Source organism: Cetorhinus maximus, chromosome 3, assembly GCF_964194155.1.
Source record: "Cetorhinus maximus chromosome 3, sCetMax3.hap1.1, whole genome shotgun sequence".
Classification (NCBI taxonomy): Eukaryota; Metazoa; Chordata; class Chondrichthyes; order Lamniformes; family Cetorhinidae; genus Cetorhinus; species Cetorhinus maximus.
Genome location: NC_135881.1, coordinates 61,785,338 through 61,803,110, shown reverse-complemented (window position 1 = coordinate 61,803,110; position 17,773 = coordinate 61,785,338). Strand labels below are relative to the sequence as shown.

The 17,773-nt window shown below is 40.7% G+C and overlaps 1 protein-coding gene and 1 pseudogene across 2 annotated transcripts in view; both read left to right on the top strand.

Moving 5' to 3' along the window:
- Positions 1-17,773, top strand: part of znf804b (zinc finger protein 804B) — a 630,264-nt gene that overhangs the window by 477,288 nt on the left and 135,203 nt on the right. The gene's annotated exons all lie outside the window — the stretch shown is intronic.
- LOC144672845 (cytochrome c oxidase subunit 7C, mitochondrial pseudogene) lies at positions 2,698-3,023 on the top strand (annotated as a pseudogene).

The window sequence follows — 17,773 nt, the reverse complement described above, 5'->3', positions numbered from 1 at the left end:
ATTATATATTATACCACAGATGCACTTTCTCCAGTGAAATGTGTAAGCTAATGGGTCACCATAATTTATGGATAATAGTGATGGTTTTATTCCTCGCTAATATGTTTACTAGTTTCAGTGATGACAAAAACAATATCTGCTTGCAAGTAATTACCATTTAACTCGTGGTACGTTCTTGTAATGAATCGGATTATAAATATCTGAACACAGCAGTACAACTTAAAGGGGGATGCCGTCTTCATCAAAAGGTGTTTATAAATGTATTGAATAATAATGTGAATCAGATGAAAACTTACCACTGTGCACCTTGCTGCTAATGTCATTATGCTGAAGTGGCGCCCAATCATATCCAACCTCAAAGCAAGAAAGCAGAGGGCGGAATCATCCCAGAAGTGCAGTAGCAGGCAGGAAAAAGGACATTTTACCCACTGGCTGCAATGGCGGGTTTTCACGCAGTATCGTCCTAATCCCACCTCATTAATGCAGCTTGCCACGTGCACATTGCTTATGTTCAGTTGTGAAACACATGCCCAGATGATCCAGTGTTTGGGGGGACGATTCCAGCGAGCTGGGCTTATAATGATATGCAGATGTATTACAATGAGATTCCCGACGTGTGGCGGCAGGAAACGCGACCTGCTATTGATGGGCAGAGTGGACGATTGCAAACTGGTTTCATGATATTGTGAAACCAATTTTTGGCCTTCTCACCATATTGTCTGCTCACGCCTGCCATGATGCCTGATGCTAGCAGGCACGGAAAATTCCACCCATAGACCAAACAAATCCTCAGGGTGTTTTGGGAAACTTTGCCCCAACTGACAGTGGGGAAGGGTTCCAGGTTTAAACTTTCAGCACCAATACAACCATGTAAATTATTGACTGGACACTACAACCAATGTAGTAAGAACATCTCACCAGTGATTATCTGATACAGACCAAGCTCCTTTCACACATGGGAATTGAACTTAGAATATATTATAGCAAGTACAATTTAAAAAATGTATTTTAAATTCATTAACCGTTATGTAACAGAATTTTTATCAACTCAGCCATTGCCTCGATTTCATGAATCACTCTTTGTTCTGTTGTGTCTTGATTGCACACCATGTACCTTCATCTCCCCTGCGAATGCTACATTTATTACCTTGGTACCCAACTCCCCTATACCATGATAGGCTGTTTGTCTAAAGAAAATATGTGAAGAAAATAAGAATCGAGGACCGGATTGAGGTTGGCTATGATACCTTTTCTTGGTGGATAGCCTGTAAATGCTCAATGTCAAAGCTTAGATATTAATAATACTAATGTAACAAGAGTAGAAACATAACCAGCAAATGGACTATTCCTTTAGGAGAGGAGCAGAAAGGCAAAAATTCACAATAAAAACAAATCAAAACAAAACTGAGCTGCTTATAAAAGGTTAAGTGATTTAACAATTAAAATAATCTTGTCCGCCCCCCCCACACCCACCCCCCCCCCCCACCCCCCTCCCCCCCCACCCCCCTCCCCCCCTCCCCCCACCTCCTCCCCACTCCTCCCCTAACAACGGTAGCCCAGTTACTGGATAATTTTCATATTTTAAATTTAAAATAGTTGGAGAGAGTATGCCTCAATTTTGGGTGCCCTCTCCCTCACATATCTGGAAGGTATCCTGCTGTTGCTTCCAAGCTAGAGGGCTTCCTATTGGTTCTTCAGCTTTGAGAGTCTGCCCTACATCTTTAATTGGATAGCAAGACAGCTCTCTTAATTGACCAATTCAGAGAAAATCACATGAGTGACGTTTCCCCACTCAGTGCGGGCTTCTGACCCCTACTTCCGTGGGCAGCAGGGTCCTGAAGCCTGCAGGGAAAATCCTGCCTACTCTGCATCTGGATCCTGGTCTTTCTCACCTGATTACAGTGGGTGTGAGTCAAAAGGTCCAAAAGTCTTAGCAAGTTATAATGGGAGGACATGCTGATTTTAATTGCTCCTATCGATTGGAAACAGCATAGTAGTAGTTATTATAATCTTGGTAACTGAGTTACCACCCCCATTTCTTTTAACTCATGTCTTCCACTGGGTGACAAAGGCATCCATCTTAATCATGCAGGAGCCTTGAATTCTCCAGAACAATGTGAGTATTTGCAGGTTCGCACAGAAAACTTTCAAAGTCAATAGTCTGAAGCAGATTCTACTAAAAATAAGCTTGATCAGTTTCAGAAAACTAAAGAGAGACTTGCTAACAATTAAGGAAATTTTTAGACTTGCTCCCTCCTTAAAAACAGGACCCTGCATTTAAAATGCTGAAACTTCTTGCCCACAACATACAGCAGAGACAAAAAGAAATCGCAAGCCAGGAGAAGTAGGGTCATTTATATTTGGAAGCAAATACTTTACCACTTCTTGTTAATTTCAAGGCTTTTTACGTATGATTTACACAGGATATACAGCACAGAAACAGGCCATGCCAGTATTTATGTTATACTCAAGCCTCCTCCCATCTTTTCTCATCTAAATCTATTATTGTGACCTGCTATTGCCTTCTCCTTCATATGCTTGTGTAGTTTCTCCTTAAACTGTATTTATACTATTCACATCAACCACTCCCTGTAGTGGCAAGTTCCACATTCTCAACATTCTTTGGGTGAAGATATTTCTGCTGAATTGGTAGACAACCATGAGTTCACAGGATTAATTGATTCCCAGGGAGGGAAGTCAGGAAGAAGGTTCGAGTCACTGCAATAGGGAGACATGTTGTGGGCACGCACGGTCCGTAACTTCAGTACCTCGCTGATCCGCAGATCACACTATGAGGAAGGCCCGGGAAAGAACTTGCCATTTTCTGTGGAGAACAAGTGGAGGCTATTGGCAATGATGGCAGCATTCTTTGGCTCTGGCTTTTCTGCTCCATTTGTCCTAGTCTGGCACCAAATGCTCAAGAAATGAGACTATTATTCAATGGAACTCCATCTCAACTGTAGTGCAATGTCTGCTGAGCAACTTAAATCCTCATGAGAGTCTTTGCTGTCAATCTTTCCAGTGAGATGTTCTTGTAAATAAAAGCATTAACAGATTAAAAAAAAACATCAAGTTGAAATAGGCTGCATGAATTATTGTCTCAGTGAAATCAGTCTCTGTTGCACGACTCCTTCTTTACTGTATTCCTAGCTTTCCAAAATGGAATTATGGGTGCTTTATGTAAGTTATTCATTTACAATGGATAAGTTTGAGATTCATTAATTTTTGTGACCTTCCTTAATATTGCTTTCTTAATATTACGAATTACTTTATTAATTCTGATAATTCCACAATTAACTAGCTACAACTGATGCTATTTCATAAATCATAAACTGTGAGGAATTATTAATATATAGTGGATGAATTAGTCATTACTGCACATGGCTCTGCATGCAGCTTTTTGTACAAATCTCTTGAGTGTTTGAGTTCTTTGATCAGTTTTCCTCAAACCTTTTCAAACAGGTTTGTTACAGTTTTAATTTGCACAACTGCAAATTTAATAAGTAAAATATAATAACTATAACTACAATGCTTGTCAGTTATTTTATCAATATGTAAGATTGTCAAACACAGAAACAATTTTTGATGAATTGAGCTGCCTTTCCCTGTGTTCTCAAAACCTATATTAGAAACCGTTCAATAAGAATGGGGGAAGAGGTGGTGTAATGGTATTATCACTGAACTGGTAATCCAGAGACCCAGGGCAATGCTCTGGGGACCTGGGTTTGAATCCCACCACAGCAGATGGTGAAAGTTGAATTCAAAAAAATCTGGAATTGAAAGTATGGTGATGGCAACCATGAAGCCATTGCTCATTGTTATAAAAACCCATCTGGTTTAATGTCCTTTAAAGAAGAAAATCTACCATCCTTGTCTGATCTGGTCTACATGTGACTCCAGACCCACAGCAATGTAGTTGACTCTTAAATACCCTCTGAACAAGAGCAATAAATGATGTCTTAGCCAGAAACACCCACATCCCATGAATGAATAAAGAAAAAATCAGATGATTTAATTAAGCAATGTCTATGTGCATATTTCTTATTCTGGATAAAATGTAATTTTTTAAAATGATAACTCCAACAATAATTAACAATAATTCCAACAAGGTGTCATGAAAATTAAATTGCCTTTTTTGATTTTCCTTCATTCAAATTGTAAGGGTGGAAATTGGGCTTAGTGGTAGTGCTGGTGCTGGCAATATGGAGGCATCAAAGTGAAATAATGGAGGCTGGAATGTTGCTGGCATTTCTGGCACTGTGCATCCTGGCTAACAGGGCACTAGCACAGACAGGCCGTGTACCAGGAGCATGCAGAATGGGCAGATTGTGTCATCAAATGGAATTTAACGCTGATTTGAGGCACCATTTTGCCATTTTGGACCATGCAGCTCCAGTTAACGTCATTTTATAATCATCTGCTCACCTCCCGCTACCTTTACTGGTGTTATTTAATGGGGTAACTATACAACTTTCAGGTGAGGTGTTTTTGTCTTACTTCTGTTGGTACAGCATTTGTGAAAGTACTGTGTTGTGTTCATGGAGGAATTTTGCTAACATTTTGGAGTTTCAAGGGAGTGGCATTGAATTTTGATAATGAGGTCAAAGGAGGTTTCTGTGTTTCTGCTCTTCCAAAAGAAAGCCTGCTTCACTTAGTGGCGCGGGGGTGGGCGGCTATAGTTGCAGCTTACCTTGAGCTGGAACATGATATGGAAGTGGAACTCAGAGAGGGGAAGCAGTACACAGGGGCAGGAGGAGAAGTGCTCTCAGTAGAAGGCCCTACATCCTTAATGCTGAACTTTTGGCCCTGCCAGAGGCACAAATGGAGGCAGACAGGCCTGGAAATACCAGTGTTTGCCAGTGTGCTGGTTTCCCAACCCATTCCAGACGCCTGCCATTTTTGCCAAGACAGATTCTGGGCAGGCACCTGCATCTGTGAAGCAAATAGTGAGAGAATCCAACCATCTCCCCTTGACATTCAACTGCTGATCCCCAGCAATTAACATCCTAGAGCTAAACATTGATCAGAAACTTAACTAGGCCAGCCAGGTAAATACTGTGGCTACAGGGGGAGGTCATTTCATTTGAGAAGTTAGGAATTCAAGAGCATTGTGACATGTTTTGGAAACCCTAAAGTTGATTTTGAACAAGTTTGAGCAATTTGAAATATTGCTTCTTGTGCACATGATATTCAGGTACACAGTGAGTCAGCATGGTATGTAATTTAAAAAATGGCACCGAAGACATATTTGGGGACAGTGGGGGAATTCAGCCCTAACAAAGATGACTTGCATAATTATGAACGAAGGTTACACATTTGGCTGAAAGTGAATAAAATAAGAGTTGAGGTTAAAGTAAATGTTTTCCTCACCATGAAGAGGCTAAATGCTTTTGAGGGGGTTTCTAACCAATGTTGCCCCTGAGACCTCAGTACTATGGACTATGTTGAAATTAATGAGATCTGGACTCATATTATGCCATGACTAAGAATAAAAGTGGACTGAGTGGTGTGTTCCATGAGTACATCTATCATTGAGGAAGTGCCAAGAGAGCACTAAGTGGTCCTTGAGCAAGGAAGACCAAGTTTTAAAATTAGGTAGTGCAAGGCTGAAGTCAAGATAAAGGACAATGTACAGCCAACATTTTGTAAGGTTAGACTAATGCATGAAGCAGTTGCCAAGTGAGACTAACAGATTACATTCTCAAATTAAATAAACTCGCTCATCACCCTGGGTTTGGCACAAAGTTAGAGACATGTTTGCAGGAGGCCTAAAGAACAATAAAATGCAGGCCAAGCTTTTGAAAAAAGTCAATACACTGACATGGAAGAAGGCCTATGATGAGGCCGCAGCCTTGGAAATAGCAGAAGGAGATAGTTACAAAGTGCAAAAGAGTTCTTTTCCTGAGCCAGCAGAGGAAGTCTACTGAATTTCAGTGAAATTCCACGGCAGTCAAGTTCATGGTCTCAGAGTCAGAAATTTAGATGCTACAACTGCCATGGTAGCCACCAACCATTTGAATGCCCTCATTTCCAGTCAAAGTGCTATACCTGTGGGAAAGTCAGATATATCCAGATGGCTTACAGGAGTATAGGAAACAGTAATAAGTTGTGGTAAAACTCTGGGCCTCAGCCATGTACCGGGTCGAGGGTGTGATAGATCTAAAAGTAGTTCAGGAGTCTGGAAATCCTCAAATGCACATATGAGAGATATAGAAACAGAAGTTGATGTTATTAAGTGGGAAGATCAAGAGTTGTACTCTATCAGAGAGCATGAAAAACAGCACATGGAAATGAGAGTAATAGGGCTGAAGATACAATTCCAGTGCCCACCATAGAAATGAAATCGGAGATTCACAAACTTACTTTCATTGTTGATACAGCTGCAGCAGTGTCTGTTATCTTGGAAGGACAAAAGAAGAAATCCCTAAGTCACGTTCCCTTACACAAAACTGGTGAGAAACTGACTAGTTATTCCAATAACAATTTCTGATGTTAGGTCAAGTTAGTGTTAGAGTGGGAGATGATGATGCACCTTATAACTTGTCATTGGTAGCAGGGAGGGAACAATGTCTCTCTGATAGGAAGAAATTGGTGTGAAAAAATGTGGTTAAATTGGGCCAAGTATTTACAGTAGGGATCAGTAAAAGTACGTCTGTCACTGAGGAAGTGCTAAGGGAGCACAAAGTGGTCCTTGAGCAAGGAAGACCAAGTGATAAAAGTAGGTAGCACAAGGCTGAAGTCAAGATAAAGGACAATGTACAGCCAACATTTTGTAAGACTAGACCAGTGCATTATGCAAAGTCAGAAGCAATAGACAAAGAGCTGTGTAGGTCAGTAAGAATATGGGTAATTAAGAAGGTGAAGAGCAGAGAATGGGTCGCACGCATTATGGTGGTTCAAAAATAAGGCAAATGATCCTTATCCACTGTCCACCAGTGAAAGTTTGTTTTCTAACTTAGCAAATGGAAAGGTGTTCAGTAAGATAGATTTGTCAAATAAAATTAACTGACCTTGAATTTAAATCCCTGCAGGTGCTGTGGTGGGATTTGAACCTAGGTCCCCAGAATACTAGCCTGGGCCTCTGGTTTATTAGCCCAGTGATATTATCATGACACCACCATCTCCCCCATCAAAGCTAAAAAGCACAAGTGTTACTCCTTGATGTCAAGTGTAATACACCTGGGTCACCGAATAAATGGTGAAGGATCTACCCAATGCAGGAACAGGTTGACAGGATTTTGAAAACAAAGAGACTAACGACAAAGAAGAACTTAGAACATTCATGAGGATTGTTGTGTTTATTCGAAGTTCATCCCAGTCTTAGATAATACATTCTGTCCATTGTATCAACAGCCCAAAGATTAAATAATCTATATATAGACTGGAAAATGCAAATTGGCAAAGCTAAAGAGATGAGAAGTTCATAGAAAGCTTTTGGGATAGTTTCTTAGAACAGCACATTCTGGAGCCAACCAGAGAGCAGGCTATATTAGACCTGGTATTGAGCAATGAGATAGGATTAATTGATAACTTCATAGTGAAGGCACACCTAGGTAGCAGCAATCATAATAAGATTGAATTTTACATTCATTTTGAGGGAGAAACGACTGCATCCAAGACTAGTACTTTAAATTTAAATAAGGGCAATTATGAGGGCAAGAAAGCAGAGCTAGCTAAAGTGAACTGGCAAATGAGGTTAAGGGATAGGTCAATAGAGGTTCAGTGGCAGACATTTAAAGGGATATTTCAGAATACACAGAATATATACATTCCAATGAGAAAGAAAAATCCCAAGGGGAAGGCCCACCATCTGTGGTTAATTAAAAAAAGTTAAAGATAGTATTAAACTTAAAGAAAAAGCACATAATTACACAAAGATGGGTCGCAGGTCAAAAGACTGGAAAGAATATAAAGGAAAGCAAAGAATGATAAAAGGATTAATAAATAGGGAAAAATTAGAGTACGAGAGAAGGCTAGCTAGTTAGTAAGAGTTTCTATAGATCTTTAAATAAGAAAAGAGTTAATAAAATGAGCATTAGTCCTCTAGAAAGTGCCTCTTGGGAATTGATAATGGAAAGTGGGGAGATGGCAGATGAATTAAACAGGTATTTTGCTTCGGTCTTCACGATAGAGGACACAGGTAACATCCCAGAAATAGCTGTAAATCAGGAAATGGAAGGGAGGGAGGAACTCCAGAAAATTACAATGATCAGGGAAGTGGTACTGAGCAAATTGTTAGGGCTGCGGGCTGACAAATCCCCGGGTCCAGATGGACTTCACACTAAGGCCTTGAAAGAAGTGGCTCGTGAGGTAGTTGATGCACTGGTTTTAATTTTCCAAAATTCCCTAGATTCAGAGAAGGTTCTATTAGATTGGAAAATAACAAATATAACTCCTTTATTCAAAAATGGAGGGAGACAGAAATCAGAAAACTATTGGCCAGTTAGCCTAGCATCTGTCATAGGGAAAATGTTAGAAGCTATTATTAAAAATGCTACAGCAGGGCACTTAGAAAAATTCAAGGCAATCAGGCAGAATCAACATGGTTTTGTGAAAGGGAAATCATGTTTAACCAATTTATTGGAGTCCTTTGAAAGAGTCACATGTGCTGTGGATAAAGGGGAACCCGGTGCATGTACTGCACTTCGATTTCCAGAAGGCATTTGATAAAGAGCCACATCAAAGGTTATTGCAGAAAATAAAAGCTCATGGTGTAGGGGGTAATGTATTGGCATGGATAGATGATTGGCTGGCTGATGGGAAGCAGAGAGTTGGCATAGATGGATCTTTTTCTGGTTGGCAAGATGTGATGAATGGTGCACCACAGGGGTTGGTGCTTGTGCCTCAACATTTTACAATTTATTGAAATGCTTTGGATGAAGGGACCGAAGGGATGGTCGCTAAATATGCTGATGACACAAAGATAAATAGGAAGGTAAATTGTGAAGAGGACATAAGGAGGCTACAAAGGGACATAAATAGGTTAAGTGAGTGGGCAAAATTCTGGCAAATGGGAGTATAATGTGGGAAAATGTGAAATTGCTCATTTTGGCAGGAAGAATAATAAAGAAGCTTATTATCTAAATGGTGAGAGATTGAAGAGCTCTGAGATTCAGAGGCATCTGGGTGTCCCAAGTGCATGAATCACAAAAGGCTAGTATGCAGGTACAGCAAGTAATCAGGAAAGCTAATAGAATGTTATCTGTTGTGAGAGGAATTGATTACAAAGGTAGGGAGGTTATGCTTCAGTTGTACAGAGCACTGGTGAGACCACATCTGGAGTATAGTATCGGTCTCCTTATTTAAGGAAATATGTAAATGCATTAGAAGCAGTTCAGAGAAGGTTTACCAGACTAACACCAGGAATGGGTGGGTTGTCTTATGAGGAAAGGTTGGACAAGTTAGGCTTGTATCCACTGGAATTCAGAAGAGTAAGAGGCAACTTGATTGAAGCCTTTAAGATCCTGAGGGCTCTTGAAAGGGTGGATGTGGAGAAAGTTTTTCATCTAGTGGGGGAATCTAGAACTAGGGGTCACTGTTTAAAAATAAGGGGTCACTCATTTAAAACAGAGATGAGGAGAGTTTTTTTTCTCGCAGAGGGTGGTGAGTCTTTGGAACTCTCTTCCTCAAAAGACGGTGGAATCAGAATCTTTGAATTTTTTTAAGGCAGAGCTAGATAGATTCTTGATTGACAAGGGGGTGAAAGGTTATCAGGAGTCGGCAGGAATGTGGGGTTGAAGTTACAATCAGATCAGCCATGATCTTATTGATTAGCGGAGCAGGCTTGAGGGGCTGAGTGGCCCACTCCTGCTTCTAAGTTGTATGTTCGCATGTTTGTATGAATAGATTGGGAGTGGTCTGTGGGGTGTCAGAAAGTATTTGAAGTGAGGAAGTATTGATTGGTGATGCTGTTTGACCCATTGTGATCCCTCACCACAGGGGTTAGGTGTGGTATTATCTCACAATGGAAGATGGTGCGGAGAAACCAGTAACGTATGCTACATGTACTTTAACGAAGTCAGAGCAAAGTTACTCACAAGTTGAGAAAGAGTTTAGCGATTATATGGTGTTACTCAGTTCCATAAATACTTGTACGGTAGGAAGTTCACTTTGTTAACTAACCACCAAGCCCTTTCAATCATATTTGTTTCAAAGAAGGGAGTACCATCCTTAGCGGCAGCATGGCTTCAGAGATGGGCATTAATTTTGATGGCCCATCAGTGCAATATTAAATATTGTGAGTCAGCAATTCATGCAAATGTGGACTATCTTTCAAGATTTCCTGTGAATACTGATTTATTTCCAACCACTGAGCTATCTGCAAATTCCTTTACAAACACAAGTGTCTGCCAGAGAAATTAGTGAAGAATCTCACAAGGAAGTGGTATAAAGTGCTCAATTATGTCATTAATGGCTGGCTAAAGAGGATGATTATGAGAAATTACACGAGCATTTCAAACAGAGAAATTAACTGAGTGGGGATTAAGGCAGCCTCCTGTGGGGTTTAAGATTCATTATTCTGCAAAGGTTCAGAGAGAGATTGTTAGAGGAACTTCATTAAGAGCCCACAGGGATAGATCAAGAATTTTGGTTTCCAAAGGTAGATATTGAAGAGTTGATGAAAAGTTGTGAAATGTGCCTTAGAATGAGAAATGATCCAACTAAGGTTCCTTTCATTCAACAGTCAAACACAAAAAACCATGCGAGCAAGCACATGTTGATTGCTTTGAAGTGGAAGGGAAATTGTATCTTGTCAATAGCTAGAGCAATTGGATAAATTCTGAGTTTATGCTCAATGTCACAAGCGTCAGAAGTATTGAGGTTTTGAAAAGGTGGTACGCAATTTATGGGTTGCCAGAGGTGTTAGTGTCAGATAATGGTCCAGAGTTGGAAGTTTTATGAAATATTTGCCATTCAGAATGGTGTCAAACACACTATAATACCACCATAATACCACTGAGATAGGATTAATTGATAACCTCCTAGTGAAGGCACCCCTAGGTAGCAGCGATCATAATATGATTGAATTTTACATTCATTTTGAGGGAGAAATGAGTGCATCCAAGACTAGTATTTTAAACTTAAATAAGGGCAATTATGAGGGCATGAGAGCAGAGCTAGCTAAAGTGAACTGGCAAATGAGGTTAAGGGATATGTGAATAGAAGTTCAGTGGTAGACATTTAAAAGGATATTTCAGAATACACAGAATATATACATTCCAATGAGAAAGGAAAAAATCCAAGGGGAGGGCCCACCATCTGTGGTTAACTAAAAAGTTAAAGTATCAAACTTAAAGAAAAAGCACATAATTACGCAAAGATGGGTGGCAGGTCAGAAGATTGGAAAGAATATAAAGAACAGGATAGAATGGCAGAAAGATTAATAAGGAGGGAGAAATTAGAGTATCTGAGAAAGCTAGCTAGTAATATAAAGATGGACAGTAAGAGTTCCCATAGATAGTTAAATAAGAAAAGAGTTAACAAAATGAGCATTGGTCCTATAAGAGTGCATCTGGGGAATTGATAATGGAAAGAAGGAAGATGGCACATGAATTAAACAAGTATTTTGCTTTGGTCTTCACTATAGAGGACACAAGTAACATCCCAGAAATTGCTGTAAATCAGGAAATGGAAGGGAGGGAGGAACTCGGGAAAATTACAATCACCAGGGAAGTGGTATTGATCAAATTGTTAGGGCTGCGGGCTGACAAATCCCCGGGTCCAGATGGACTTCACCCTAAGGCTTTGAAAGAAGTGGCTAGTGAGATAGTTGATGCACTGGTTTTAATTTTCCAAAATTCCCTAGATTCGGGGAAGGTTCTATTAGATTGGAAAATAACAAATATAACTCCTTTATTCAAAAAGGGAGGGAGACAGCAAGCAAAATACTATTGGCCAGTTAGCCTAACATTTGCCATAGGGAAAATGTTAGAAGCTATTATTAAAGATGTTATAGGGCACTTAGAAAAATTCAAGGCAATCAGGCAGAGTCGACATGGCTTTGTAAAAGGGAAATCATGTTTAACCAATTTTTGGAGTTCTTTGAAAGAGTCACATATGCTGTGGATAAAGGGGAACCGGTGGATGTACTGTACTTAGATTTCCAGAAAGCATTTGATAAAGTGCCACATCAAAGGTTATTGCAGGAAATAAAAGCTCATGGTGTAGGAGGTAACATATTGGACCACATCTGGAGCATTGTGTACAGTGCTGGTCTCCTGAAAGAAATTAATTAGAAGCTGTTCAGGCAAAGTTTACTAGACTAATACCAGGAATGGGTGGGTTGTCTTATGAGAAAAGGTTGGACAGATTAGGCTTGTATCCAGTGGAATTTAGAAGAGTAAGAGGCGACTTAATTGAAACCTTTAACATCCCGAAGGGTCTTGACAGGGTGGATGTGGAGAGGATGTTTCCTCTTGTGGAAGAATCTAGAACTAGGGGCCCCAGTTTAAAAATAGGGGGTCGCTTATTTAAGACAGAGATGAGGAGAATTTTTGCTCTCAGAGGGTTGTGAGTGTTTGGAACTCTCTTCCTCAAAAGGCGTTGGAAACAGAGCCTTTGAATATTTTTAAGACAAAGCCAGATAGATTCTTTATTAACAAAGGGGTGAAAGGTTATTGGGAGTAAGCAGGAATGTGGGGTTGATGTTACATTCAGATAAGCCATGATCTTATTGAATGGCGGAGCAGGCTTGAGGGGCCGAGTGGCCTACTCCTGCTCCTAATTTGTATTCGTATGTTCGTATCGCCCAGCTGCGGAAAGAAGTATACAGATTATGAAAAGACCTTTGCAGATGTTTTTGACAGATGACATGCTAAACAATTTTCTGATCTCTCACGGAATATCCCCACAGTCTACAACAGATTACTCACCTTAGGAATTAGGGTTTAGACATGCTCTTAGGACAAAGTTTAGTTAGCTTAAGCCTAACATCAATAGCAAAGTAAGAGAAAAGCAAGACAGGAATGTGGGATTGAGGTTACAATCAGATCAGCCATGATATTATTCATTAGCGGAGCAGGCTTGAGGAGCCGAGTGGCCTACTCCTGCTTCTAATTTGTATGTTCGCATGTTCATATGAATAGATTGGGAGTGGTCTTTGGAGTGTCAGAAAGTATTTGAAGTGAAGAGAGTATTGACTAGTGATGCTGTTTTGACCCTTTGTGATCCCAAGAAACAATGGGTTTTAGTGTGCGATACCTCACCGCAGGGGTTAGGTGTGGTGTTATCTCACACAATGGAAGATGGTGCGGAGAAGCCAGTAACATATGCTACATGTACTTTAACGAAGCCAGAGCAAAGTTACTCACAAGTTGAGAAAGAGTTTAGCGATTATATGGTGCTATTCAGTTCCACAAATACTTGTACGGTAGGAAGTTCATTTTGTTAACTAACCACCAAGCCCTTTCAATCATATTTGTTTCAAAGAAGGGAGTACCATCCTTAGCGGCAGCATGGCTTCAGAGATGGGCATTAATTTTGATGGCCCATCAGTGCAATATTAAATATTGTGAGTCAGCAATTTATGCAAATATGAATGATCTCTGAAGATTTCCTGTGAATACTGATTTATTTCCAGCTACTAAGTTATCTGCAAATTCCTTTACAAACACAAGTGTCTGCCAGGGAAAGTGAAGATGATTCATGATACAGGAAGCATGAAACTTAGAGAATTCAGTGCTGGTCAGAAAGTCATGGTGAAAAAACACCAAGGTGATCAGGAGTTGTGATTGGAGTTGTTGTAAAGACAGAAAGTCATTCACTTATCTAATGAAGATTGGAAGAAGACTCTGTCAGTGTCACATGGATCATTTGCTTGAAAGAGGAAATCTGACAAAGGGAGAGCAGGAGAAACCTCTTATAGTGCAAATTCCTCCTACAGTCCAATTTGAAAGTCAGAAAGAAAGTGAAAGCCAAAAAGAAACAGAAAATTTTCCAGAATTACAGAACCTACCAGTGGAGCAAAGTGATTCAGGATCTTTAATTAAGACAAATCAATCAATGTCACAGTCCCAACCATTAAGTGGAATTGGTAGTCAAAGAAAAGTTCAGATTTGACACAGTCAGAGATGTTCAGAGAGCAGAGTCAAGCATATGGAAGGAGATACCCAGTTAGAAAGAGAAAGAAGCTAGATAGGTTAAATGAGAATATGTAGGAAGGAAGAAGAAATAAGTTGTTCTTTTCATTAATGTTAAATACATTACTGGTGTTAAGGAAAAACATTTCTTTACATGCAAATTATCTGACAGTATCGGATATATGTTTCAGTTGCGAATATAATAAAAACTAATATATAACCCAATCCATTTATGTTCAGGTATTGATGATGTTGATTTAGCCATAATGTATTCTGGGAAATTATGTATATGCACAATTTTACATTTTAATATGTAAGTTAGATGCTGATAAAATGGTTGAGATTAGGAATAAGATGCTGAGTTTGAAGTTGAAAAATATTTCCCCTAGCTGAGGAATCTAGAACAGGGGTGTCACAAACTCAGAATAAGGGGTCAGCCATGTAGGACTAAGATGAGGAGAAATTTCTCCATTCATCAGGTTGTGAATCTTTGAAATTCTCTACCCCAGAGAGTAATGGATGCTGTCATTGAGTATATTCAAAGCAGAGGTCGATAGATTTTTGAGTACTAAGGGAAGTAAGAGATATGGGGTTAGTGCAGGAATGTGGAGTTGAGATAGAAGATCAGCCATGAATGTGTTGAATGGCAAAGCAGGCTCAAATGACCAAATGGCCTACTCCAGCTCCTGTTCTTATTCATGGATTGTGGGTGTCTCTAGCCTTGCCACCCGGAATTAGAATGGGCAATAAATGCTACTGATTCTAATTGCCCTTGAGGAGGTGGTGGGTCACATTCTTGAAGTGTTGTATTCCATGTGGTCTAGGTCCATCCATATTGCTGTTAGTGAGGGAGTTCCAGGACTTTGACCCAGCAGCAATGTAGGGACAACAATATATTTCCAAGTCATGATGGTGTGCAAGTTAGAGGGGAACTTTAAGGTGGTGGTGTTCCCAAGTGCCTGCTGCCCTTCACCTTCTAGGTGGTAGAGGCTGTGGGTTTGGGGAGTGTTGTGAAATAAGCCAATTGGTGAATTGCTTCAGTTCATGTTATCGATGGCGCTTCCACATGCAACCATGTTGCACTGCTAATGGAGAGAATGAATGTTTAATGTGGTGAATGAGGTGCCAATCAAATAGCTGCTTTGACTCGGATGGTGTCAAGCCTCTTGAGTGCTGTTGGAGCTGCACTCATCCAGCCAAGTGGAGAGTATTCCATTGCCATCTTGACTTGTGCCTTGTGGTGGTGAAAAAGCTCTGGATAGTCTGTTGCTTCAGAATTACCAGCCTCTGACCTACAATTATAGCCACTGTATTTATGCTGTTGGACCAGTTAAGTTTCTGGTCAATGGTGACCCCCAGGATGTTGATGCTGGGGGGATTCATGTTATGATAATCCTATTGAATGACAAAGGGAAGTGGTTAGAACATTGCTGGCATTTGTGTGGTACAAATGTTACATGCCACTTATCAGCCAAAGCCTGATGTTGTCCAGGCCTTGCGGTATGCAGGCACGGACTGCTTCAGTATCTGAGGAGTTGCAAATGGAACTGAGCACTGCAATCATCAGTGAACATCCCCGCTTCTGACCTTATGTTGGAGGGAAGGTCATTGATGAAACAGTTACTCCTAGGATACTGCCCTGAGGTACTGTAACAGCAATGTCCCAGAGCTGCAAATTGATTTTGTTGCTGTTGTACTTAAATCTTAGGGCAAAAAAATTTAATAAGTCACGATAAAGGTTGTGAGGATTGCAATGTCCAATTAACCTGTGCTCATTGAAAGTAATGCAGGCAGCGCACAAACTTCATGATGTCTGCTTATTTCCACAATAGTGGTGTGCAGCCCAGCATTAAATGTGCTGCTGAGCGGCTCAGCAGAGTGCTCAAGTTTGTGCAAGGCTATTACCGATTAAAGCCAGCCTGCACTTTTTAAAGGTGACCATTCAATTGGCTGAGAAACACATTAGGAGCTGAAGAAACCTGGATAAAGGCCAAAGAGAGGGATTCAGCAGTGGAAGCTTTAGTGCAGCACTTGAAAGGAGGAGGGAGGTTCTATCTGCAAGGGGACAGGAGGGATAGACACAGTAAAGGCAGTTGAAGCAGATAATCATGAAGATCAATGTCAGGAGTCTGGCTCGGAGGATCTGGATAAATTGCCAGGAGAAATTCAATGACCTTACACAAATGCGAATGCAAAATGCCATTACCCAGTAACTACATCACTAACCTCACACACTACTAAACGCAGTACACCCCCATCACTCACTTATCAATAATCTCTCTAGCAATCAGGGCTCATGCTCAACATATATGCTTCAACTCACCCTCACCACACTTACCATTGCTGCAAGCCTGTAACTTGTTGACAAACCGTAGCTAATGGAGTGCACAGGGATCTGTGTTGGGGTCTCAACTATTTACAATATATTAATAATGACTTGGATAAAGGGACTGACTGTATTGTAGCCAAGTTTGCTGATGAAAGGAAAGCAAGTTGTGAGGAAGGCATAAAGAGTCTGCAAGTCTGAAATGGGATATAGATTGCTTAAGTGAGTGGGCAAAAACTTGGCAAATGGTATAATGTAGGAAAATGTGAGGTTGTCCGCTTTGGAAGAAGGAATAGAAAAGCAGAATATTATATAAATGGAAAGAGACTGCTGAATGCTACGGGACAGAGGGACCTTGGTGCCCTTGTACATTAATCATAAAATATCAGCAGGCAGGTACAGCAAGTAATTAGGAAGGTAAATGTAACGTTGGCCTTTATTACAAGCAGGACAGAGTATTAAAGTAGGGAAGTATTGCTACAGCTGTACAGGGCGTTGGTGAGACTGCACCTAGACTACTATGGACAGTTTTGGTCTCCTTATTCAACGAGGCATATACTTGCATTGGAGGCAGTTCAGAGAAGGTTCATTTGATTGATTCCTGGGATGAAGGAGTTGCCTTCTGAGGAAAGGTTGAACAAACTGAGCTTATATTCATTGGAGTTTAGAAGAATAAGTGCTTCGGGCCTGGAATGCACTGCCTGGAAGTGTGATGGAGGCAGGTTCAATTGAGGCATTCAAGAGGGCGTAGCTGATTACTTGAATAGAAGCAATGTGCAGGGGTATGGGGAAAAGGCAGAGCAATGGCACTAGGTAATAATACTCATTTGGAGAACTGGTGCAGACATGATGGGCCACATGGCCTCCTTCTATGCCATTAAAATTATGTGATTCTGTGATTCTTATTGAAACAGAGAAGATTCTATGGGGGCTTGACAGGGTGGATGCTGAGAGGATGTTTCCCCTCATGGGGGAAGCTAGAACTGGGGGCAAACACCCAAACAGAGCACCACATTCACTCACATTTTTCCTTCTCTCTTGCAGGACAAACTGACCCTTAACAGAAGGCAGCAGCAATGAACCACTGGGGACAGGCACAAGCTCAACCCCTTAGGTGAGCTGTGCTTGGCATTGCTGCTGCGATGACAACAGAGCCCATGGCCAGCATCATGGCTGGAACCAGTGAGGTTGACATTACGACCCTACCAACCCCACCTTTTCATGTCCCAACTCCCCCAGTCCAACAAGCTCCATTGATATACACCTGCAGCTGGTGTAAGCATGTACCTTGTGCTTTCCCTCCTTCCCTGCCTGCAAGCCTAGCCTTGCACCTTTCTCCTTTCAGATGCACAAAAACTGCTACCTGGAA